The 26,343-nt window shown below is 38.6% G+C and overlaps 1 protein-coding gene across 1 annotated transcript in view; it reads right to left on the bottom strand.

Moving 5' to 3' along the window:
* Positions 1 to 19,998, bottom strand: part of LOC122795691 — a 126,087-nt gene extending 106,089 nt beyond the window's left edge. The window contains exon 1 of the mRNA XM_044063987.1: positions 19,655 to 19,998. The gene's annotated coding sequence lies outside the window, so the exon portion shown is untranslated. The remainder of the gene's footprint in view (positions 1 to 19,654) is intronic.
* Positions 19,999 to 26,343: the final 6,345 nt, after the last annotated feature.

Consider the following 26,343-nt stretch of genomic DNA (forward strand, 5'->3'; position numbering starts at 1 on the left):
AGACCCAAACAGAGTACTTCCACTGCCCTAATCTCTTTTACAAACACCATTCATCAGCTTCCAAATGAAGGCCAGTTTCCTCCATCTTTCTGGACAGGTCTAAAGCCTTCAACACGGTTTCCCACCAACTTTTACTCGATGAGTCACTCTAACTACAGACTCGACCCACTTTCTCTGTCATGGTTCCTCAGCTATCTTTCTAATAGGCAGCAGGCTAGCAAATGGCAAAATACTCACTCCCCCCTTCTCCCCATTTCAGTAGGTATCCCCCAAGGCTCAATACTAGGTCCTCTCCTCTTCATCCTATTCACAAATGATCTCAGCACAACAGCTAAACTAGCCATGATTATCCAATACTCAGATGGCGCTACCCTTATATGCTCTGCCCCAACACCACAAGAACTACAAATAAAAATGCAATCATCCTTCACTAGCACAGAACAATACTTCACAGATCATCAACTAATTCTTAACCCAAATAAAACAATGAGTGAGAAGGTCACTGAAAAAAAAAAAAAAAACAATCAGTAAAAACAAAATGAAAACTCCAGCAAAGTTAGAACTTCCACTGAGTGACCTCCCAAGCCTCTTGTATCAGAGGCACATGGGATACATGCAAATGATCGTTATGAACATCAGGTGTTTCAGCTAATTGGCGATTCTGAATGCCCAAGACTTGTTTCGTCGTTTTAATGGACAATTTCAGGCCAATAAAGCCAAACCCCACTAGCTGTGGATATGCATATTTCAGCCTTGTTATGACCTCATCAGCACAGCACAAGCAGAGTGTTTGACTAAGCATTAGAAACACAGGGCTGTTACACCCAGCTGATGTCCATTATCATTAAGGTCACTGCAACAATATCCCAAATAACAAACTAAAACAATGAGTGAGGTGAAATGTTTTAGTTTTTTATTTGGGATATTGTTGCAGTGACCCTAATGATAATGGACATCAGCTGGGTATAACAGCCCTGTGTTTCTAATGCACTGTGCTTGTGCTGTGCTGATGAGGTTCATAAGAATCATTTGCATAGGACCTTCTCACTCATTGTTTTAGTTTGTTATTTGAGATATTGTGGCAGTAGCCCTGTGTTTCTAATGCTTAGTCAAACACTCTGCTTATGCTGTGCTGATGAGGTCATAACAAGGTTGAAATATGCATATCCACAGCTAGTGGGGTTTGGCTTTATTGGCCTGAAATTGTCCATTAAAATGACAAAACAAGTCATGGGGCATTCAGAATCACAAATTAGCTGAAACACCTGATGCTCATAAGGAAAATTTGCATAAATCCCATGTGCCTCTGATACAAGTGGTTTGGGAGGTCACTCAGTGGAAGTTCTAGCTTTACTGGAGTTTTCATTTTGTTTTTACTAACCCAAATAAAACCAAACTTATAATCTTCAAAAATAAGAAATCCAAACCTTGGAATGCCACTCTATCTATTTTCTCCTCAAATGGCACTAAGATCGAACCAACAACTCATACTAAACTACTAGGGGTCACAATTGAGGAGAATCTTACCTTTGAAAAACATGTCTCTTTAACAATCAAAAAAGTTCACATAAAGCTTGGCATCTTATATAGGGCCAAACCAAACCATTCTTGACCCACAATGTCAGGCTTGCCACAGCCCGTTCACACCTACTTTCACCCCTCCTTTACAGCTCCCACATATTAACCAACCTTCGCAAGTCGGACTTGAATAACCTAGAATCCTGCTATCACATAATTACTAAATTTGCATTGAATGGCCCACACAGGACTCACCACTGTACAGTGCTCACTCAACTAAATGGCTAGAACTCCCTAACCTTCTGTTTCTCAACCATCAATCCATCCATAAAATTATTAACCTTCCCACCAATTGTCCATCCCTCTCCAATCTCGTCCAACCAAACCCTAACCCCATGAACCAGAGATCCTCCAATAATTTTACACTAAAGGGTCACCAAATCTAATAACTATAATGGTGACTGCCTCTACTCCAGTAAAATTACTAGATTATGGAATACACTCACCCCTGCAATAACTAAAAACCCACACTGTCACGAGTTCAAACTACTACTATTAAACTACCTACTAACCACTGGCTCTGCTCCTGCCTTACCACAGGCTAATCCTCCTAAACTCACTCCTTACTCTCCTCTACCCATCCAGGTAACTTGCATCTCTATTGCCACAATTTCTCCCTGATCCCACCCCAACTAAATATTCCTTGTATTAATCCCATGCTTGCAACCTTGCCAACACTGCTTATAGGAAACTGTGTTCTAGGCTAATTTATCCCATCTGAAGTCCAACTATGCTTCTGTGGATCATTTTATCCATAACTGTCTTAGGCAATTGTAAATATAATTGTATTATTATTATTATTGTCTTAATAGTGCTGTAGAGTGAACTAATGCTGTGTCTCACAATGTACTAACTGTACTGCTTGTGGAGCTTTTCTCCCTGGGCCTCCTCCTAAAACGGGCTCCTGGTCCAGTCGGACTTTACCGAGGTGTTATATGACCTGTGATTAGGAAGTTAAAAAGTGCTGAGTTTATGTGTGCCCTGAGGTAAAAACAGTTTGCAAACTATATGAAATGACCTTTAGAATTTGTCTGGAATGTCTGACATGCATGGATTGAATGCTTATGGAAACAGAAGTGGTGTTCTTGCACAACCAATGGATAGTCTGAGATAAAGCAGCTAAAAAAGTAAAGCAAGTTGAATGGCTAATAATTACAGTACAGGTCACAACAAAAAAAGCGAAATTTAAGACTGTACAGAATTAAAAAAATATGAAAGAATATGTGAAAAACAAGATGGCAGAGAAAATTAGATTCAGGGAAAACTCACTGTGAATAGCAATGGTGAAACATACATATGGTTTTATCAGACTCAGAAAAACAATTATGGGAAAAAAACTTAAAAGAACATTTGATTTGTTATGAGAAGGAACAGTAATTGTGGCAACCAGGATGGAAGTTGCTGGTAACAAGAATACATGGCTTTTTGGCGCATGATTATTTCGAAGGGGCAAAGAAGAGCAGACTGAGATTTGTGGATACAATAAGAGTGCAAACTGAGTAATCTGAAGCTGTTGTGGATGTGTTTTAGGATGGGAAAGTGTTAACTTTTGAAAGACTGGATGAAAAAAATGCTGTTGTTTGTCAGACAAATAACTGCAGACAGCAACAGTTCAGTTCAGAGATACTCAAGAATGCCAGAGAAGTGGAAGATGAAAGTCAAGAAAGCTCCTATTTGAGAGATTAGGCATTCATATATTTATGCTAGTGTGGATACAAGATGACTGAACAGACTGAAAACCAGTGTGTGTATATTATTAAATGTACAAGTCACTGAAAGTTTGGTCCAATGCAGTAAAATGACAAGAGAGTTTTAATTGTTTGCACTGAGTAAATTTGCGTCTTAAAGCTGCTAATAAATTAAACCACATTATAAAGGAGGATGCAGTACAGAAAGCAATACTTTTAAGTGTTATTTAATACAGACGTACAGAGAATGCTCAGTTTTCTCAAAAAAGAAGTGATCACAAACACAGCACACCTTGTTTGACAATTAGCCTTTACATTTAAAAAATGCTTAATTCTAGTCTCTGTGGGCAAAAAAAATAACAGTCAACACTTGCACCACACCACATGGAACACAGCCCTCCAAAGCACACACCAACACTGCCATCACATAAAAACACAAACCACACACCCACCTTCGTGGAGGCTCCCTATAAAAATTTACCCAAACAGCGGAGACCTCCTCCAACTTCCAACACTTTCTAACCTCCAAGTATGTCAATTATGCCACACCAGGCAAACAATCAGGTGAAGGCTGTACAGAAATAATCTAAACCCAAAAGTCAATGCCCAAGGAAACTCCTCCTCAGGCTCTAGTCCAAATAGAATCTCCTAAAATTTCCAACTCAAAGGCAAAACACTCCTGATCACTATCCCATGCTTCCGTAAATAAAAATCACATCACTAACATCCTTAAAAGCTGTCACAAAAATAATGACAAGAAAACCCACTGGAGCCACCATGACCAGTTAAAGCTTTATTTGTTTAAATATGGCTGTTTTTAACTGATTTTTAGATCTGACAAAGAGCTAATGCTCAAAAGAATTTATCTGTGTTTTAAATAAAGCTTTAACCTGTCGTGGTGGCTCCAGTGGGTTTTGTTCTCATCATTTATGGTATATTTTACCACTGTGGACCTTTACCTCTTCCTTGGCTGCTGTGGATTTTTATTGCGGTCACAAAAATAATAATAATCATTCTAAGTAATTTCAGTCTTAACTATCTTAGCACTCTCATCTGACATGGGTACTTTTGTAGCAGACCTAGGTCTCCATCTCATAAAACAGCCAGCAAGACTTAATCACAAGTGCACCAAATACTCCAAAATAGACCTGATTATTACAAACATACCAAACTCCATCTACAGAAAAAATATTCTGCCACCATCACTAAGCAACCAGTACCCAATCACCTTTACAACTGTCAACCATCCTATCAACTACCAACAATATTAAAAGACTTCAGAAACCAAAGTTGCACAAATATAGACAAACCCAGAACTTTTTTCACAGCCCACAACTGGAATAATATTATCTCCTTATGTGACCCTAATGCAGCAGCTGTAAGCCTAACCAACTTTCTTCTCCAGCTGCAAGACAAATTCTTCCCACTTATCCACATGCTTTAAAAAAAACACCAAAACTGAATGTCTATCCGCTGAACTCCAAACACCTTTTTAACTCTAAGGGATGAAGCATGGCAAAAATAGAAAGACCCCACAACTGACAACCGTACTTCCGTTATATCTGCATAACCTAGCCACGAAGTCCATCAGAAGGTACAAAATACATCTCCAAAGAAACAAACTACCCTTTTACATTCCCGCAAACACTTTTAAAAAGAGGTTAATCTATTTGCAGAAGAAAACCTCCTCATGATACATCGCTGCAGAGAGAATCTATATAGTCCTTCTCACACAAAACATCATACTACAGATTTGGAAAACTGCTCTAATTTAACCCCTCCCAAAGCAAACCAACCCGAAAGACACCTCTCACTTCTGTCCAGTACTCATCCTCCCAATTCTGGGCAAATTTCTTGAAAAGTTAGTCTACACTCAACTTTCCCTCTGTATCAGGCAGTACTACCTGCTCTCTTCCAAACAACATGGATTCTGGCCTGAACAAAGTGCAATGTCAGCACTCTGGTCCCTAACAGATGATATCTTGCCACACTCCGATATTGGCCTCCTTACAGATGCCATATTTATAGACCTGACAAAGGTATTTGACCTCACTGACCACTATCTTTTCCAATTAATTGGAATTGGTATCAGTCCAGATTTGGCTCCCTGGTGTAAAATCTTCCTTAATAAACAGACAATTCAGAGTTACAATAGGATCCTCCCAATCAGAATCTGCACCCATTACCAAAGGTGTACCACAATGACCCATTCATGGCCTCCCTCCTCATCTCCATACTCATTAACTAACTTCTTTATAACTTCCCCAATGCCCACTTATCCTCTCAGCTGATAAAATGGTCACTTTGTGATCAGGTCACTCACACCAGAATTTAATGCCATCTCCAGTTAGACTTGCGCGAGTTTCACCAATGGCTCATAAACCATAAACTATTTCTCATCCCCACCAAGACCAAAAGTATGCTTTTTGGAACTCCACAGAAAATTCACCAAGCACCTGACTCTCTAACTACCTTTGACCTACACAACCATTCCATAGAGACAACCTCCACCTTCAAATATCTAGGACCATGGCTTGATCAGTCACTAAACTTCCATTTCCATATAGACAAAATGAGAGTCAAAATAAATTCCCTCCTCTTCTGGGCCAAAAAGATCTTCCCTTTTCCATCCCAAACAGCCAGAACAGTCATGGGCAAAGGAGTTCTCTTTTCTCAGTTTGAATATGGGCTCCCAATTTTTCTGCTTCTGCCTCAAAGAAAGACATTGCCACACTCTAGGCTACCTCTAAACAGCATCTGCGATTCATTGCCAGCATCTGTGATTCATTACAAACATCTCTCTGTAAGCATGACTGTACCACCCTAGAAAAAGCCAAATAGTTACCCATAAAACAAAGCTCTAATCGTCTTTTAAGATCTTAACTAAACAAAACTACTCCAACTCCACACATTTACGCCCTTTGCAGTTAGACTTCAAGAAAAAAAACCTTCTTACAGTCTGAGACACTACTTACATGCCATACTAACTCTCATTACCATTAAAGCCAAACTCCACAGAACTGTACATGCTTTTTCCTCTCGGGCACCTACTCTTTGGCAAGCTCTGACCATCAACATTAAGGAAATCATCACTTATTCCAAATTCAGAATGCAACTCAAAAAGCACTTCTTCCTTGCCAACTGCTCCTGCTTCAACACAGGACATTTCACTTATCTCCATTACGAGTCTCTTCTCTCTCCAGATTCACTGAACATTGAGCCACTTTAGAAGAGATTGTATAAACTGTACATTACACTCTGCTTGATTGTACATTGCACTGTGCTTGTTCACTGGACTATATATACACACTATTTTCTATGTAATTAGTCTGAACTACTCTGTTGTTGCTTAAATTTCTGTATTTTTTGTTTGTGAAATGTTTTGTATTTCAACTGGGATGAGCCTATAAATTGGTCAATATAATTCAGTGTACTACCCAGTTAAAAAATATATAAATAAATAATAAATGCATAAACAAATAAACCTGCAGTCCAAACTTCAGCTTGGCCTCAACCCACTATATTATCTTTCCACTCCAAAGTTATTTGCTCCCAACACCTTGGTTCCTTTGCTAATTTTCTCCAGTAAATTCCAGATACCTCTTGCCTATCATGCATACCGCCACTTGCAGCCATTCCTATTGGTAAAATCTCCTTTCTCCATTCCCATGTCGGCTTAGTTCTTAGAATATTTTCTGCTATATTATGAAAATAATATTCTGTATGGTTGCTATTCTCCTTAAAGGAGCTGCATCCAAAATCTTACTCTATCCTTCCTTCTAAAACTTCCTCCAAGTTTCATCATTGTCTTTATGTACTTTAATTTCCACTTGTGTTATGTATACGAGCCTCACCTGCGCAGCTCTAAAGTATCACTTCAAATCAGATACTCCTAAACCACTCCTTCCAAGAGGTGAATCAATTTATGCCACTTAAATTTTACCCTCTTCTCCTCCCAAATAAATTCCTACATGTCTTTATTTATTAATGTCAACAACTTCTCTAGTTCATTAAAATATACCTGACCTGTTTATAAAACTAAAGGAACTAAAACATTTTCACTAGTTGTATCTTACTATTTATATCCATAATCAAGAGCTTCCAGCTTTTCAGTTTTTGTATTATATTTTAGTCTCTTCCTACATATCCTTAGCTGCCACAGCAGAACTCTTTTTAATTCACACACCTAAACACTTAATCTTATCATACCATCATAAATATAGTACTGCTGAACCAATTCATGAGTGGGTACATAGCTTTATTGCTATACCTTTTGTTTTATCTTTATTAGTTTCATATTCTGAAAAGTCTAGAAACTGTCTCAAAATGTTCCATGTGCTTAACTGCAACTCAAATAAGGACTCCCTATTACAACCTTTAAATAAAGCACAAATACAATGAAAATTCAAACTAATATAAATAAAATCTGTAGATTTGTTCTTCTTGCTGAATATTGCTATTGCTGCTCGTAAACAAAGAGCCGCATTTCTACTTGGCTCACCAACTATTAAAAATAGGTCACTGTTCCATGAAAACATAATTACAAATAAACAGCCAAACAACTTGCTCAGAGACAGCCTGGAATATGCTCTTACCCTCAACAGACCTTGTTTTAAAACATCCGCAGTTGGAAAAAGGTTTTTCTAAGATAGGTCCTGAACTTGGGAAGTCTCCTTGCAGAAGTGAAACAAGAACTTTCGCACTGAGCTAATCATAGGAAGTCGGAGGAAGGGCTCTAAGCTACCTAATCTGTGATATATAACATTAAGTATCCTGTTTTTTGCTTATTTCTGAGTTATTTATAGCACTTTTATTTTACTCACTGTGTGTGAGGTATTGAGTAGAATTTTCTACAATTGTTAAGCATCTGGTTGGGTTTGTTTGTTCTGATTTCCTGCTAGGAATGTATCACATAACTTGTTAGCATTTAAAAGCATTCTCTACAGTCTCCTTGATCCTTTATCTGTTTAAACATTTCTGCATTTTTTTTTCTACCCAAGTAGCGTTGGTAGTGTAGCATTGTCCATATTCAGGCTTGTGTTTTGGGCCTAGTTTGTTAGTAGAGGCTGTGCGTCTGAGCACATGTCCCAGGCCATCATAGCTTAGCCAAAGCCAGTATAGCATTTCAGTGAGAGTGAATTGTTTGTAGTCATTGGAGTAAGCACCTCTTTTTTTAAAGTTGTTTCAGGTTTCAACTTTGTTACTTAAGAAGTTAACTTGTGACTGTTTCTGCCATTTCACACTGAGCTAATTGGACCAAGGGCGCTAAGCTAACTAATCTGTGATATATAATATTAAGTATCCTGTTTTTTGCTTATTTCTGAGTTATTTATAGCACTTATTTTAACTTACTGTGTGTGAGGTATTAAGTAGAATTTTCTACAATTGTTAAGCATCTGGTTGAGTTTGTTTGTTCTGATTTTTGTTTTCCACCCTCCCCCCCTTTTGGCATCCTGTTTTTATACTTGTTGGCTTTGCAGTTGCCCGCCCCTACTATCCTTTCTGTGTTGGATGGAAGCCTTCTAGCTTAATTTTGTTTCTTAGAACTAGCCAGTTTTCTAGTTTCAGTATTCAAATCTGTTTCTTTGAGCTCAGCACTTGTTCAGAACTCATTATAAGCACTAAATAAGTTACAACTTACTACAGCACTCAACTTTCCTTACTTGTCTAGAGGAAAAAAGTTTTTAGTACTTAATAAATAAGCACCTATCCAGCCATGTCTAAGGGTCAGCTCCCGGTGTTTTCTCCTGTCTACCTGATGAATCTGGGCATCTTGGGGCAATGCAGCAATTGCCTCATGTACACAGACAACCCTATCCTCCTACCACCCAACACTACAACCTGTCAGAGATGCACTTATATAACCAAACTGGAAGCAAAGCTCTCTTCACCCAAGACTGGACTAGACAGTCAAGAGGAGAAGGTAAACACTTGCACCACACCACACTCATCACATAGTCCCTCAAAACCTACACCACCAAAACACACACACATCTACATTCGCAGAGGCTCTCAAAAAAATCTACCCAAGCAACAGGGACTTCCAAAGCAGAAACGCAAGCAACCTCCACCCCCCAACACAACCCAAATGACACATAGCCCACAAACTCAGTGTGCCACTCAATCACAATCCATAAGGCATAACAACGTACCCAACCCTCTAGTCATAGGTGACTCTAGTCAGGCACACTGATGTCCCACTCACCAGGCTAAACAAGGAGAAAGTTACTGTCAGTTGCCCATCAGGTGCCAGGCTCCGCCATATAACGCATGCAGTCAGGTCACTACACAGCAAGTACAAATATGACTCTGTCATTGTCCATGTTGGTGTGAATGACCTGAGACGTACCTCCCTGGACTACATGAAAAAAGAGACATGGAGGAGCTTTCTGATCTTGTAGCCCAGGCAGGTATGACCCTAGCCCTGAGTAGCATCTTGCCATCACCCAGAATTATACCACAGTACAAGGACAAAATGATTGACTTCAACAATTGGCTACGCTTCTGGTGTCATTCTAAGGGGATCCAGTATCTGTCTGCCTGGGATGACATGATCGACAAACCAAGATGCTTTGCCAGAGATGGCCTGCACATGTAGCCCTTGGGATTATGGATACTGGCTAAGGCTCTTGCCACCCCTATAGTTCCTTTTTTAGGCAAGATTCAAATGACAAATTCACCACCATAACAGGTACAAGCAAGCAAAATCTGAGGGTAATGCTACTTAATGCTAGAAGTCTAAACCTCAAAATGCACTCACTTGAGGCACTTCTTAAAATGGAGAACGTTGACATCTGTGCAGTGACAAAGACCTGGTTCAAGGCTCCAGAGAGCACCCCTGCATTACCAGGCTATAATTCATACTACACCTTTCGGCCACCTAACCTGGACCAAAGCAATAAAGGCGGCGGCGTGTCCATATTCATTAAGAATATAAACACCTCCAGGCTAGTTGCTCAGCATAATGCATCTGAGATTATCCAAGTGCAACTAACTCTGTGAAAGAGATTGCAATGCAAATTGTAGCTTGCTAGAGATCCCCCACCATGCCCCAGGATTACCACTCCTCATTAGTTGAAACAGTGAAAAATATTAGGGTACAAACTAACACCCTAATAATGGGCGATTTCAACTACCCCACCATTAACTGGGAAAACTACTCACGTGCCAACTCTTGTGCTCAATGTTTTCTGGAATTCATAAATTCCAATGCCTTGGATCAACTTATCCACACCAACACCAGGGGCAGCAATATCCTACACCTGGTCATTACCAACATGGGCAACCGGTGTTCCACACCAGAGGTCAATTCCTCGTTGGTCAGATCTGACCACAAGCAAATCACCCTAGACATCTACATCCCTCCCCCAACCCCCAGTAGGGAAACCACCGTAAAAGAATTTCTCCAAAGCCAACTTCACGCTTCTTAAGACAGAAGTGGCAAACTTCATGACACCCATGCTGACGGACAATAGAGATACGACTGCTGAATCCTATACAATTGCACTTTATAAGCACTTACACGAGTGCACGGATCGTGCAATCCCCAAAAGAAACAAGATTCTATCCTCCAAAAAAAGGAAGCCAATCTGGTGGTCCCCTGCTATAAAACATTACAACAGAAGAAAGAAACTGTTGCAAAAAAAAAAAAAAAAAGTAAAATCCCATGATTGGAGAAACTCCATGGTCAGCCTCAGTAAGAAGCTGAGATCCCTCATAAAATCTTCCAAAGCTAGTTACAAAAACAAAATCACCAATGATTCTAAAAACAACCACAAAGCATTCTATAGCTATGTCAAGAATCTCAATGGCAACACTCAGATCTGCTCTGAGTTACAGCACAATGGCACTAAATATACAGAACCAACTGATATTGCCAACATCCTGGCAGATAGGTTCAGTGCTAACTTTACCCTCTCTCATCCCCTAAAGGGCCCATCTCTATACCGGAAGAATGCAAAGTACCTGTAATCATGGCTGCACAGGTAAAAAACACACTATCCAAAGCCAAGAACACAGCATCCATGGGACCTGACAACATCCCACACTGCATTCTACATGAACTACAGAATGAACTGGCACCCCACCTAAGTACCATGTTCAATCATAGCCTCACCTCAGGCTTTGTGCCCACTGAATGGCGCATAGCAACGGTTATCCCATTCCACAAAGGGGGAGCCACCACGGACCCTGGGAACTACCGCCCCATTAGCCTGACGAGCCTGGTCTGGAAGGCTATGGAGTGTATCATCATGGAACTTATAAACAATGACATTGGTAATCTCCAAACTCTGGACCCTACCCAGTTTGGGTTTGTAAAAGGCAGATCGCTTTAAAGAAGTCTATCAGGTTTAGGAGAAATGGTCACCAAAGCCGTAGATGAGGGTAAGGTGGTTCACACAGCCTATCTAGAGCTCCATAGATGAGGGCAAAGTGGTTCACACAGCCTACCTAGATCTCACCAAGGCTTTCAACACCATCTCCCACTCTGGAATTATAGACAAACTCACTAAACTACGTATATATCCCTATGTCACAAGATGGGTTGCCAACTGGCTCACTGACAGAACCCACACTGTGAAAGTAGCAGACTCTAAATCCAACTTCAGACCAGTGACAAGTGGAGTATCGGGGTTCAGTCCTAGGTACTCTCCTGTTTGGTATCTACTTCTCTGAAGTACAGGCTAACACAGAAGGTCTTTGGCTAACAAAGTTTGCAGATGACTGCAAACTAGGATCCATAATCAAAACTCCTAACGATGTGGACATACTACAAAAAGGGCCTCACTGAGACAGATGCCTGGTGTCAAAGCCATGGCCTCAAGCTCAATGCCAAAAAGTGCATGGTCATCCCTTTTGGTAAAAATTCTGTACCCATGAACTACCACATAGGCGGTAGTCTACTTAACACCGAAAGTGTGATAAGAGACCTTGGGACACAGGTGGACAGTAGTCTCTCCTTTGATAATCACATCGCCACAGTAGTCAGGAAATCCTTCTATGTGGCACACCTCATCACAAAAGGTTTCTCATCCAGGAAAAAAGAGGTCATTGTTCCCCTCTACTCATCACTCATTAGAACCATTATAGAGTACAACGCCCCTTTTGATATGTACCTCACAAGACATCTACAACAACCAGAAAGGCCACAGAAATACCTCACAAAGAGGATTACTGGCCTCAAACAGATGCCCTACACAGACAGTCTCAAAAAACTCCAGCTTTACTCTGTCGCATATCACCTACTCAGACGCGATCCTGCCTAACATACAAAGCTATGTCAATCCCAGAGCTGTTAGACATGCTCCATGTAAAGAAATCCCAATCCCTCCGAGCTACACGCTCTAGAGACCTAAACCTTGTCACCACAATAAACAGAACATGCTGGAGGGATAGATTCCTGTCCCAGAGACATCCCATACTCTGGAACAAACTATCTATCTATATCAAACAAAGCTTCTCATTAGCACTCTTCAAGAAAAATCTTGATGATTGGATGGGAGATAGGAAATTCACCCCGGGGATCACCTCTGTGGCTCTGCTTGACAGGGGCACAGGAAAATAATTTTCTTGGGTGGCAAAAGCCAGGGTATCATTTGGCTAGGCTTATATAGGCCCTAGGGCCAATAGCCTAGTACCTACCTATGAACCTATAAGAGACAATTCAATTATTCAAAAGTAACCCAAAAAACAATTTTAAGGACAGCAAATGCTCTTACTTCCAAGATGAAGGCTATTCTTTGTAGCTCATGTGGTAGTTGCAGCTTCACTTGAGAAGACAGAAATCAAGAACCAGTGTCTGACTAACTTAACTATATATAATGTAAAAATAAACATGTTGTGCATTTTACATTGTAAATAGTATTCAAAAGTACTGTCACTTTTTAATAGAATGCTTTCGTTATACATAACTCTATGGCTCACTGTGTCCTTGTAAAATCTGCACATTTTCTTTTGCACTATGGTGTTCAGGTCGTGAATAAAAAGGCTCTGTCAACCTATCCACTTACCTTGTTAACAAACTGAAATAAATAAACCTTCCTACCTCAATTCTTTCCTCCAACCTTTCATATATCCTCCTGCTTGACAGCATTATTCTGTCAGGGAATGCAAATGCTATGACTGCTCTACTCATAAATCCCCAGCTGACTATCAAATGCTTTCTCTGCATCAAGACCCATCAACAATACCAGTGTTTTCTTATACGGAGCTTCCCTCTGGATCATCACTGTTCTATTAATCTTGTTAAATATTTGCCTCCCCAAAACCACACTGATCAAAATCTTTCAATTTTGGCAACACATTTGCCACATTCTTACATGGCATTGTTATAAACATTTTATAATCATGATTTAAAATTGAAATAGGTCTGCATGAAGCTGAATCAAGGGTCATTACCCTCTTTGGGAAATACACAGCCCAGCTTTCTTTCAAAATGATGGTACTCCCCCCACCTTTTTTTTTTTTAATACTGCTAAACAAAACCTTACAGAGATTCACCTTTTACCCCCCATCTTCCAAACTTCCAGTGGAATACTGTTTGTTCCTAGAGACTTCCATGTTGACTGATTACACATCACTGTTTTATCCCATCTCGTCCTAGCTTAGCTGTTTACTGTTCACTCTCACCTTTCTCTAACCTTGGCATATTTAAGTCTTCCATAAATATTTCCATGTGTGCCTTTTCTTGCTACCTACATTCTTCAGCGTCATACAACACTTCAAACAATTTACAAATTATCTCTTTTATATTTTACAAGATATCTAGTTATTTTTCTTTGCACAGGCTATATAAGTTTGGTGACGACCCTTTCTACTTTCAGTTGCCCAAGACATTGGGCTAAAAAAAAAAACTTGCTACATTCATGCATATTATCTAAATATTGTCTTTATTTTCTCTCTTTCTCTTTAACATTCTGTAGTTGTTCCTTTTGTTGTTCTGCAAAGGTCCTCTTATTCTGTAATACTTAAAACTTTGCCAGTCCCTCTAAATAATCCCTTTTATGTTTTCCCCATAACTTTTTTTTATTTTTACCATGTTTTTAAACTTCATTTCATTTTGTACTACTCACTAGTTATCCCTTCTGAAGATATTTCTGTCTTCCCTAAAAACCCTCTAAACATTTCCACTACCTATTCCTTAAGTTTTTCTCTTTTAACAGACAATTAGGAAAATGACCGTCTCATTTTCACTTCATTACCATGCCCCGTATCTTAATTTTTATTGGTGCTTCGTCTGAAACAGATATCAAATGTGTGTCAAAACACAGTTAAATACACATGCTCCTGTGAAATTCAATCCAGTCTTGTCCAGTTACTGTATCATGTACCTAGGGGAATAATATGAAAATTATAACTTGTGCTCCTACCACTGAATTCACATCTTCCATACCAAATATTCTCATACATTTCTTCAGAAAGCTACTCTTTTTATGTTATATTTTCCCTTCTAGGTCTCACGGATACATCCTCACTATAGCAAATCAAGTTCCAGTCATCACTCATAAATAATACTTCCCTTCTGAAAGCATACTACTTTTCCCAAAATTCTCAAATTCCATAATAGTAGTTTTAAGTGGAATATAAACACATGCCAGCATAATCCTCCTCCCTGCTAATAATCCTTTAGTACCACAAATCTACAATTATTTTTTCCCTCTTCCATCACTAGAGTTCCTCAGCAATCAGTATCATTACTCCCCTTTTAACATTCTGCTGAATATACATCCTGAAATCCTCTGTCAAATTTACATGCTCATGTCTATTCAAACATGTCTCTTGCAATTTCGGTATTTGTACACTGCATGTATCATCATAATTCAATATTCTCTGTCTTTTGTCTACACCTGTTAGGCCATTTACATTTCATGATAAAATGGTCATTATGACAGAAAACATATTACTCCAATCTAGCATAAATGACACTTATTTTGAAAGTACATTCCAACTGTTAGGCTGATCTCTTATGTAGTTGCCTCTTCTTACTTATACTTGATATCATGTCACATTTTTCAATACATTTTGCTTCACTACAAACACTCAAAACTAAAACTACATAGATTTTCAGCCCCCACTTCCTTTTTTAACTTGCAAAACACAAAACTGTGTGTATTTTCAAAAAGTGAAGTTTAGTGCCCATAGTTACTCTGGAGAAAAAAGGGCCACTAAAAACTGAAGTTTAGTGCCCATAGTTACTCTGGAGAAAAAAGGGCCACTAAAAACTGTAAGAAAATAAAGGTGGATAAGTCAGTGAAGAATGATAGGATTCATCCCAGAATATTAAAAGGTGAAAGGACAATACATACTAAAATGTTCACCAAATCTTGGATCTTAAGTAAGGTAGCTGCTACACAGAAATATCCACATTACTTAGGGGTAAGAAGAGAGAAATGGCAGAGTAAAGAAGAAGTAAAAGGGTAATAGCTAGAAGACAATATTTTGGAAGTCTCACAACCTTTGCTGAACTTGTGTCTCCTTGGGTCAGGCTACAAGTTTAATAATTAAAACTGCTAAATTCCAAAGTAGTAGCAGCAGTAGTTCACTCCCTGAGGATTTGGGGATGCAAGACAGAGAAGGGGTCATCTTTCAATTGATGATGGAAAAAAATGTAACGTGCAGCTGAAGTCAAGCAATTTGATGATGGAATAAGCAATGAGTCAGAGCAGAATGGCCATGCTCTCAGTTGCCCAGTAAAGCTTAAGAAAATTGATAAGGTTAAATGTTTCACACATAACAAGTAGTTTGGAGGTAGTAAGAATTGAACTGTGAAACTTTAGATGATTACTTATGGAATATTTTAATGGTTGAAGTGTGGGATGCAGGCTTCTTGGATGATTGGTAAATGGCCATGGGACTTACTAACTGCCAACCATTCAAGAGTTATAAAAATGCAGAGATTGATAAGCAAACTGAACAACTGTGTAAGTAAAACAGCTGAATGGAGGCCAAGACGAAATGAAATTTAAATTACACCGAGTCCTAGAAATTGCACTTCTTCTGGAGACATTGCTGATACTAACATTTTCCCAGCTGTCTGTTGGGTTAGAGTTTAAATAAAACTGCTCAATTTCATCTTTTTTGTAGTGTGCTGCTTGCTGTTCACTTTTGTTTTGCTGACTGTAATGGTATTAAGTTTAAATATCACTGCACTACCACACCCTATTGCTTTAGTACTGTTGATCACGATTGGGATTATTTTAAGATAATACTGCAGTGTTACTTGTTACTAGTACTAGGTATATAAAAAATTAATTTATTATCTCAGTTACTTATTGCACTTTTTGATCATTGGTGTTGCATTTCTGTTTGTTACTGATTACTATAGTGTTAAGTAATTTTAAGTTACTGCTCTACAGTTCTGCAGTAGAAAGTAGAGGATTACCTAAATTATGTACTGTATTACTTGGTTGAGGGATATACTGATATAGCACTGAAATTATTTCCTTTACATTTACAACACTTGAAACTACTCAGATTACCTACAGCTAGAACAGTTACTGCACCTGGATCTACTGGGTTGAACTATCTGTTGCTCATTGTTTTTTTTTTCCTAGTTACAGAGACCGCATTCACATTCTGAGTAAAGCTATTTAATTTAAAATTGCCACATGTTGCTGACAACTTCGCAGATCTCATACATTTGTCACTTTTATATTTCTTTTTTGCACTTGTGAATACTACAGCAATCACAACTCATTCTTTTATCCTTTATCGCTATCCCATTTTACCACCTCTGTCTTGCAACAAAAATAAGTTATCAACATATCATGTTTTGTTATTCCCCTTCATCTGCAATGGCCAATATATAATCTCAGTTTATGCCCTTTCTCTAGCCAGCCTGATATCAACAGATATTTTGAGGCAATTTAGTAACTGCCTCATGCTTACCAAAAACACTTCATTGCTAAATTCAACATGTGAGTTGTAAGAATTTATGTACCTTGGAAGCTACCTTCTCATCTCAGTACATATTCAGTAAGCACAACACACACACATACACAGCACAGAGAACTTCCACTAAACTACCTTATGCTGAGGTTAAGAGAACTACCCAAGACTCCCAAGATAAAGCCTACAAAACCTCAGACATTAGTTCACACATCAGCACACTCATCTTCACCCTTACCACCAACAGTAACATTGAGATGGCATTGAACAATGATAATGTTTTATTATTAGAGGACTTTGTTGTCAGGCATATGGACACCACTATCACCATGCTGGATTAGAGTAGGATAACAGCTGTCTTTTTGGAGCCTTAGTCCAGGACGTAACAAGGCATCTTATGCCCTTCCATCCTGACTAACAGGATCATAGGAAGTTACTAGACTACTGGCCCTTATAAGCCTAGCCAAGAGTTTAGCCCATACATAGACAAATCAGCACCCGATGCCCCTTTCCAGCAAGGACACAGGTGGAATCCCAGAGATGTAGTTTCTATTTCCCATCCAGTGTATGTCAGCTTGGGATGAGCTAGCAGACAAGCCTTCCTGTTTTGCCAGAGATGGTCTGCAACTCTCTTATGAAGGCTTTCACATTCAGGGTAAAACCTTTGATGACCCACTAGTGCTTTTTTATTTTAAGTAAAGTTAATCTGATGGACATTCCAACCTGTAAATTCTAATCTGGAACACATTAACATGGCTCTACTCAAAGCCATGAGTCTTAACAAAAAATGCCCAAACTTTAGGTTCTCCTATTACTTGAATACATCCACATATGTTTAGTTACACAGACATTGTTTCAGAGCAATGCAAGCATTCCTTCAATTACACATCTTCAGACCCACTAACAATTGTGGTGGTGTATCACCATTTGTCAAAGATATCATAATCTCAAAACAGATACTGCTGGATACCACAGCTGAGCTCCTAGATGGTACAAAACTAAAGAAATAAAAAAAGGAGAGAGACAAAAATAAATACAAGATGTTTCACTGATGGAGGACAAACACAGTGGTGACCTACAAAATTCACAAGTCCATAGGTCTCAACCTTCCTATTACAAAATGAAGACCACTGCCTCTTATAAACTGGAGCAAATGGGCAAAATGCAGAACACTTACTAATTACTGACAACTTCAACTAGGAAGCTCACAGATGACTAAAATGTGTTACTTTATGGGTAAAAGTTATTTTGATTAATTAATATAATTTAGTATTACATGGTATCATGTCCTCCCTGTGGTCGCGTGGGTTTCCTCCGGGTGCTCCGGTTTCCTCCCACATCCCAAAGAACAAGCTGTAGGTGGACTGGACACTCTAAACTGGCCCTAGGTGTGAGCGTGTGCCTTCTGTGGAAGGTTGGGCATCAGGCTGGCAACTCGACACCGTAAAACTCCACTGCCAATCATGAGGGACAGGTAATCTGCTGTGGCGACCCCTAACCAGGAAAAGCCGAAAGAAGAAGTATTACATAGTATGGATACTAATTTAAAAATTCTTAATAGTGAATGTGTGACATATCCTTTCAGTAAGGAAAAGTGTGGAACATAAACTTTAATTCTCAAAATGAGAACCATTCCACACAATGGGGTACAGTTCAGCGGTATCGATGATTATGCCATCAGTTCCATGTATTGCATCAGAATGCAAAACCCTTTGAGAAAGACTGCATGATATAGTAAACAGCCACTGTGTAACTTTAATCAAAGTCTGTGACTTCCAGATCCCTCTCCAAGCTATCATCACCAGCACCTAAATGCTCAAGTGTGCAGCCAGCATACCTCTTAACTCTCCAGATTTTCACACAATGTCCAAAATTTTGCCTCATATTTTTAGTCTGAACCTCATAAAATGTATGTTTTTTTCTGACAAATCTCTGTGATGACTTGAGGACTGAAGTCACTAAATAATGACATACATTTGAATTTTAGATTTAATATCTTTCAGAAAATGCACATTAACACAAACCCTGTTATTCCAGCACTTTATTTATAAGAGCAATATTTAAAAGCTGCCCTAATTTTGGGGCCTTTATTCCACCAGTAGATCAGGCTTTGTCCAGATTTCTTGCATTCAGATATTGAGAGGTATGGCAATAAAGCAAATCAAAACTATTTTTAAACAGTGCACAACAATGCATCGATTTTCAAAATGATCTCATTTTCTATGTGGTTACACCACCCGAGGCTGCTTCCTCCCAACATTTTCATAACAATGAAGTGAACTCTGTCTATCGAAAGAGGGATTAATACACTCACTCATTACTGAAAAGCCACATCCCAGTCATAGTGCTGGCACCAACTAGGGCTTTTGCAGAACCTGTACATCCCCAGAAAACTCTACTCAGCACAAACAAGTGGTAAAAGTATGGAGACAGTTTAAGCTTAATGTATTGTCTGACTAACATTTAGCAACAAACACTTTGTAAAATTATTACGAACTAACCTGTCACTGGACATCACAATGTTTTTCGTTACTTTTTCAAAAGCCTACACAGTGTAGGAGGAATACGCTTCCTTTTCCGGTTTCTGACGCCACATTACGATAGCAAATGCTAAGGTGTTGTTAAAGACAAATAATACGTAAGAAAGGTTGGGCAGTGTCTGAGCTTTGCACAGTGTTATGTTCTAGACGTTTGTAAGAAATAGCTGGATTTCCAGCATTTATTTCACTGAATTTCATCATATAAAATCACACCCGCAGACTTAGACGTTGGCCGTCCCTGCTATAAATGCAAATTGCGGTATTAGTTAAGTGTAGTTGTGTTTTCCGGCTTTTCCCGGTTACGGGTCGCCACAGCGGAACTTCGGTCCGCTAATGATTGGCAGGAGATTTTTACGTGCAGAGTTGCTAGCCCTGACGCACAACCTTCAACGAAGATACGCCCATTCACGCATGTCTCCACACAAAAGACGCTCTCGCTGAGAATCGAACAGGACAACGTCTAACTGTGAGGCGACAACGCTACGGCAGTACTATCACCGCGGATGGCATTAGTTAAATGCCTTTGCTAATAAATAATGTTTTTATTACCGCACCTGTCTAAATGGTCAACATCTGAGTGTGGGGGTGTGTTTTTATATGAAGAAATTCAGTGAACTAACAAATATTAATTTCACTAATACCGCTTAAATGTACCATATTACGAGGAACGTACCTTATTTCATGTTCGTCAAAGTTCTACATTGAAAGGGTCTGTCACATAGTCATATTTGGGAATTTTTTAACTGATATCTATGGTAAATAGCAACGAATCACAATAAGTCATTAAAAGATCCTTTTTATAAGTAAAACCAATATATATCAACAATCCAATGAACGTCCTAGTTGAAGTTGTTAGCTGTTAGCATGTGTTCCACATTGAGGGTTAGTGTTCCTCATTTTAGACGTGGAAAGTTACAATTTTTTATATGAGAGTCATGGCTTAGTGGTAGGTCATACAGACTAGTGTTACCAGGGTCCTGGGTTCGAGACTGACAGTGGGAAATTAATTTGGGGTTGGGAGGGTGGCCTAATGGTTAAGGTGTTTGCCTTACAAACACAAGGTGCAGGGTTCAAGTCTCACAAGGGATAATTGGCTAGGCTTAAAATGGCTCGCAAGGGCAGTTAGCTTAGTACTAATCTATGAACTTATTTCACTAGATACCTCTGATATGCTCACTCACAGTGGAACGCATTGTTACTGTTGATAATATCTGAGCCCAGAGTTTGTGGTTATATACTCATGGTTTACACAAACAAGTTTGTTATATATTATAGATCCGAGTTTGCTCAGTGTCCCTCAGTGTGAAATGGAAGAAACACTCACAAACTTAACTTCTTAGGTAACAGAAAGTTGAAACCTGAGACAACTTTAAAAAAAAAAAAAGCTCAAAAGAACCAATGAGGTGCTTACTCTAAGCTGTAGTCCAGCTGACCCAGTCAGCCAATTACCTTAAACAATCCTCTCTCATTGAAATCAATGCCTAATGGCTTTGGCTAAACCAAGCTGTCCTTGAACATGTGCTCAGACACACACCTTCCACAAACACTAGGCCCAAACACAAGCCTGAATATGGACAGTGCTACAAATATCCACACTACTTAGGTAGAAACAAACTGCAGAAATGATTCTCACAGCAGAAAAGCAGCAGTGAGCCTTTAAATGAAAGTTTTAAACAGATAAAGCAGCCTCTAGAGAAAGCTTTTAACTGCAAACAAGTTATCAGAATCAAACAACCCAAACAGATGCTTAATAAAAGTGGACAATTTCCAGTTAATACCTCACACACTGAAACTAACTAGAAAAGTGTGCAGTAGACAAAGTGCTAAATAACTCGAAAAAATAAGCAAAAAAACAGGATACTTAATCATTGAAGTACCATTAGTAGTTAATATTGAATCAGCTCACAATCAGAACGTCTTGTAAACATGAATTAATAGTTTTAACATTCTGTTAAAGTTCAAGTTAAAGCTGTTAGTGTTACATATTTTCCCAGTTTGTTTCACATCATGGGAGGTAGTATACCACAGTTTGTGGTTTGGATTTGTGTTTGTGTGTGTGGGGGGTATGATAACGTTTTTCTTATTGACAGCCACTGTCCATAACAGATATGTGGACTAGACCAGGAGAAATTTACAATTTCACATACAGTTGTCAAAGATTCTTTTGAATATGATCAGGGATAAACTCTGTTTTACATGGATGGGGAGCCTATTCCATAGTGTGGGTTTTAACATATCTGTCCCATTAGCATGTCCTGTCTATGTCACAAACAAAGTTCAAATCCCTGGATCAAATGTTTCTGATGCAGTTTGTTCTGAGCATGTGCAACGGATCCATTAGGATCTGTTAAAGCAGTCACATACAGTTTTCTATCTGGAGTTTAGACCTACAAGATATACAGTTACAGTCAGGTAAATCGGGTGGATGTGAATCAAAATGCATAGGGGAATTTTCCAAATGCTTTGCCCAAATTTCCCCAAGAGACTTGCATGCATACATTCAAAGATTTGTATTTTATTATTTTTTTGTATCAAAATACTTATGAGTCTGGATTTTGTTGCAACCTCTAAACATGCTCACATAGTTTTTTTTTTTAATTTTGCTGCACGGAATTGTCTAAATTGTCTATTCAAGTCTACAAGTTGATTTGGCATGACTGTAGAATAACATTATGGATAAAACCACACATCATCAGGTGTATTGTTCTTGAAATGGTGTCCCAAATATGTTAAAAATTGGAAGTTAAAATGCTGAGAAAAAAAGAGAAGTCATAAGTATTTGTTCACTTGCTCATGCACATACATACACACATTCCCCAGTAGAAACTGGTCAATATGTATTGCATATGTTGTATTTCAAAGCCAAAGGTAATGCTGATGCAGCTTCTTGTGGGTGTACTACAATGATATTGTGCAGTGGTTATGTGTCTACTCTAATGTATTTTGCATTTAAGTAACTTCATTAAATACACTGAGCCCAGAACTGCAATGTATGGATATTTAACTTAACTATTGCCTTTCAACCAATGCATTCAGCAGATACATGCACACACATTGCTTCTGCCTTACTAGCATAGACTCTACAATTCCTCCTCCTTTACATTTTTTCTAGGTCATTTTTACTTCCATGCCTGCCAATCAGTAGACTCTTTTGTATTGGTTTTGAATCCATTTGATCCCCTGCCACTGGAGAGTCTGCAGCATGGAAGCAAACACTGATAGGAGGGTGCCATGACACAGGCAGCCATGGAGCTGTGTTTTCCCTCACTGGCATCTAGTGATGAAAGTAGTGAGGGTATTTCTAGTTAAGGACCCAATGACACCCCTTGGTGGCTGAAGTAGGCACGCATGTCACTCCCCCTGCATATGAGTGCTTTCACCCAAGTGCTAATGAGGGCTACCATCACCAGTACAGTACACCAAGCCCACCTCCCCAGTTAGTGGATGTAAAGTCATCATCTGTAAGCCTTTGCTTGCACGTGGCAAAACAGTCCCCAGACTTACCATTTTCTCCCCTCATTGTAGATGAGACAGTGTTGGTCAATCACACTTATCCTTCCACTAACTGGCCATTTCATCACCTGAGACTCTATTTGAACATGTGTCAGCTGGGGCTTAGTCAGGGCTTTATCCATCTGCACCATGGAGCCAAGCTGCATGTTTACTTTTTGATCTAAAGAAAGACAGCAGCACAAATACTAGCACAATAAATAGGCCTTTACTGATATATGCTTCATATTAGTTTCTAAAATAAATATTTTGAAGGTGGGTTGGTATTATTTCTAAATCAATGTCCTTATGCCATGAATATTGCTTTAATTTTCTCAGAAAATTGTCATGCATCACTATTGTATGGCACCACAATGGTTTATTTATTTATAATAAAGATTTTTCATAATACTTATTTTAAGAGTGCTTGTAATATATCTATAATTAGAAAAACGTTTCCCAAACTCTCCTTAAATTCAGTCTGTGAGATAACCCCCTCAAGCACTGAGAATATCATCTCTGTGGTCCTACTGAGCTCAGGACAGTAAAACCAGAATAAATCCTTCAGGGGTGCCTTCTCTCTGGGCATTATATTATCTGCAAATTAGATACTTAGTGGCTGGGGTCAAATTTAAGCATCCATCTTTGTGTAAACACTCTAGTTTGTCATCCTCTTCAAGTACAAAACTGTACAGCCCCCTCTGAAAATGATTTTGGTCAAACCTTCTTCTTTGGTTAAAGATCTGATCATGAATCAGTCTTGTTAATAGTATTTGTTTTGCTGCCACTATGGAAATGAGCAGGCAACATATTTTGAGCAGATTGCCAGAAATGTCAGCTTCTGTTCTTGCAAGATGTTCAAGTAACAACCAGATAATCTGAGGTGGGATGATGCGTAGCTATATTCATGTACTTTATTTTCACTGAATTTGTGGTTAATTACATTTGATAAATCGGTTCATGTTTGCAAGAATTCCTACCAGAACATTTTTAAAAAGGTAAGGCTATGATGTCATTGATGAGCATGCTTCCCCTGATGATCCCCAGTGGAGTGCTAAGCAAAATGCCCTGTAGTGCTGCTTTGTTATCATTGTTGCCAGGATTACCTACTCCTGGTAATGAATCATTTGTTTTTTTTTTAACTTTTTTAACTGCCTTTTATATTTACCATATCCCAGATCAGTAGTATATCTTAGGTGCCCACTTGCCATTTGCTAGTTATGTAGTCTGTGATCAATACCTTTCTCTGGTTTATTGTGAAACTTCTCAGTAGCCTGTTCTTATATGCTGAGCTTGCATTTGTGAGGTCATCTATGCACATTTGTTTTTAGCACCTCTTATCCAGAGTTTCAGTTTCTTTTTTTATGAATAAAATTATTTTTGTGGCATTAGTAGTTGTATCTATGACATTACAATAAGTAAAATGAAAATAATCTAATTTGGGGGGGGGGGCTGATATCCTTAATAGTGTTATTGAATATTTGTCATATCCTTAACAATGTTCTTGAACACTTGCATGATCTTTCATCCATTTTTGTGAATATAGTTACATATAGACATAACAAATTTTATATCTTTTTTACTTTATGAATATCTTAAATAACTGTCTGTTCCAGCAAACTGTTTCTATCAAATATTGACCTTAGTACTTATACTGTCTTTTTAGTTGTTGTTGACTCCATATATATGACCTTTGGCTTCTGTGAGTGTGTTTTCTCTGTAACTAGCAACAGCTGAGTCCATAAAATGACCTACAGCATCACTATGAATACATTACTGTGATTTGGATATCCATTACCAAGGATGCATGGATGCTGATAATTCAGCATTTTATAAGTTCATAGGCTTACATTTTTATACTAAGCCAACACTGTGTCAGCCACTGTAGGATTAGCCAACAATATTAAAGAAGAAGAACCCTTGAATGTGAGCTAACAATGCAGCTAATAATGTTAGGAGCAGAGTTAAGATGTAATATATAGCCGGTGTATTTTCAGCTTGGTTTATGCTAGATGGAAGGAAAATAAGGAGAAGTTGATGAAATGGAAGGAATGAGAAACAGGGAAGGAATGGGAAGAAATGATGTGTGATGTTCAGTTTGGTACCATACCTCTCAGCCTCTTAGCTCAAGAAATCTGGACAAAGCCTAAAATAATGTGGGGACAAAAGCCCAAAAATAGGGACAGAGTTTAAATATTGTTCTTATTAACTTAAAATAACAGGATTTGTGTTAACATTAATTTTCTGAAGGATATGAAGTCTAAAAGTCAAATGTAAGTCATTATTTAGTGACTTTAATCCTCAGTGATTTGCCAGAAAAGCAGAAATTTTATGAAGAATGGACCAAAATATCAGGCAAAAATCTGGACGTTCTGCAAAAATCTGGACAGTTGAGAGGTATGTTTGGCAATGTTAAGAGTTTGTAGCAAGTGACTTTTGGGATGAATTTATGAGATTGTATCCATTAATCTAGGTGAGGTTTGAAGGTTGCAAGGATCTTTTCTCTACCTGATATGTAGGGGAAGTTTGTTCTACAGGTGAGGGAGACCCTGAATTGGGATATGTTGATATTTTGTCATTGAACAAGACCTTTGAACAGGGTTTTTAGTCTACAAAAAATAAGCATTGTTCTTTAAACCGTGAATTAATTTATTAAATTCTGGAATTTTTGTAGTTGGGAGATTTCAGAGCTATACGTGACCAATGGAGAATTGTATTCTATGATGGACAAATGAGAGCAGAGTAAAGGGAAATTTTAAATGGATTGAGATCTGGATGCAAACCTACAACAGATGATTTGTGAGAGGTAGAAGGGTTTTCTGACAGTATTAGAAATATGCTGATTTAAAGCCAGATTGTTGTCTATGTAAGTTCCTATATCTCAGATCGTAATGTTAGTAATAAAGTGAATTCCATTTATGCAATACAGTGCAGCAGTAGTAGTAGTTTTATCAAAGGTGGCTGTAATACATTTCTTTGCATTTATGGTGAGACCATAATTAGTGTACCAGTTATTAGCATCTTCATAGCCTTGCTGGAATATTTGTGAATCTGAGAAGTGTAGGATGATTCTTAGCTTGCAGTCATCTGCAAATTTAGTTAGCCAAAGGTTATTAGCATTTGCTTATACCTAAAAAAATAGATTCCAAAGAGGAGGGAGC

This window comes from Protopterus annectens, chromosome 2.part2 (genome assembly GCF_019279795.1).
Source record: "Protopterus annectens isolate FY-2018-M chromosome 2.part2, PAN1.0, whole genome shotgun sequence".
NCBI lineage: Eukaryota > Metazoa > Chordata > Ceratodontiformes > Protopteridae > Protopterus > Protopterus annectens.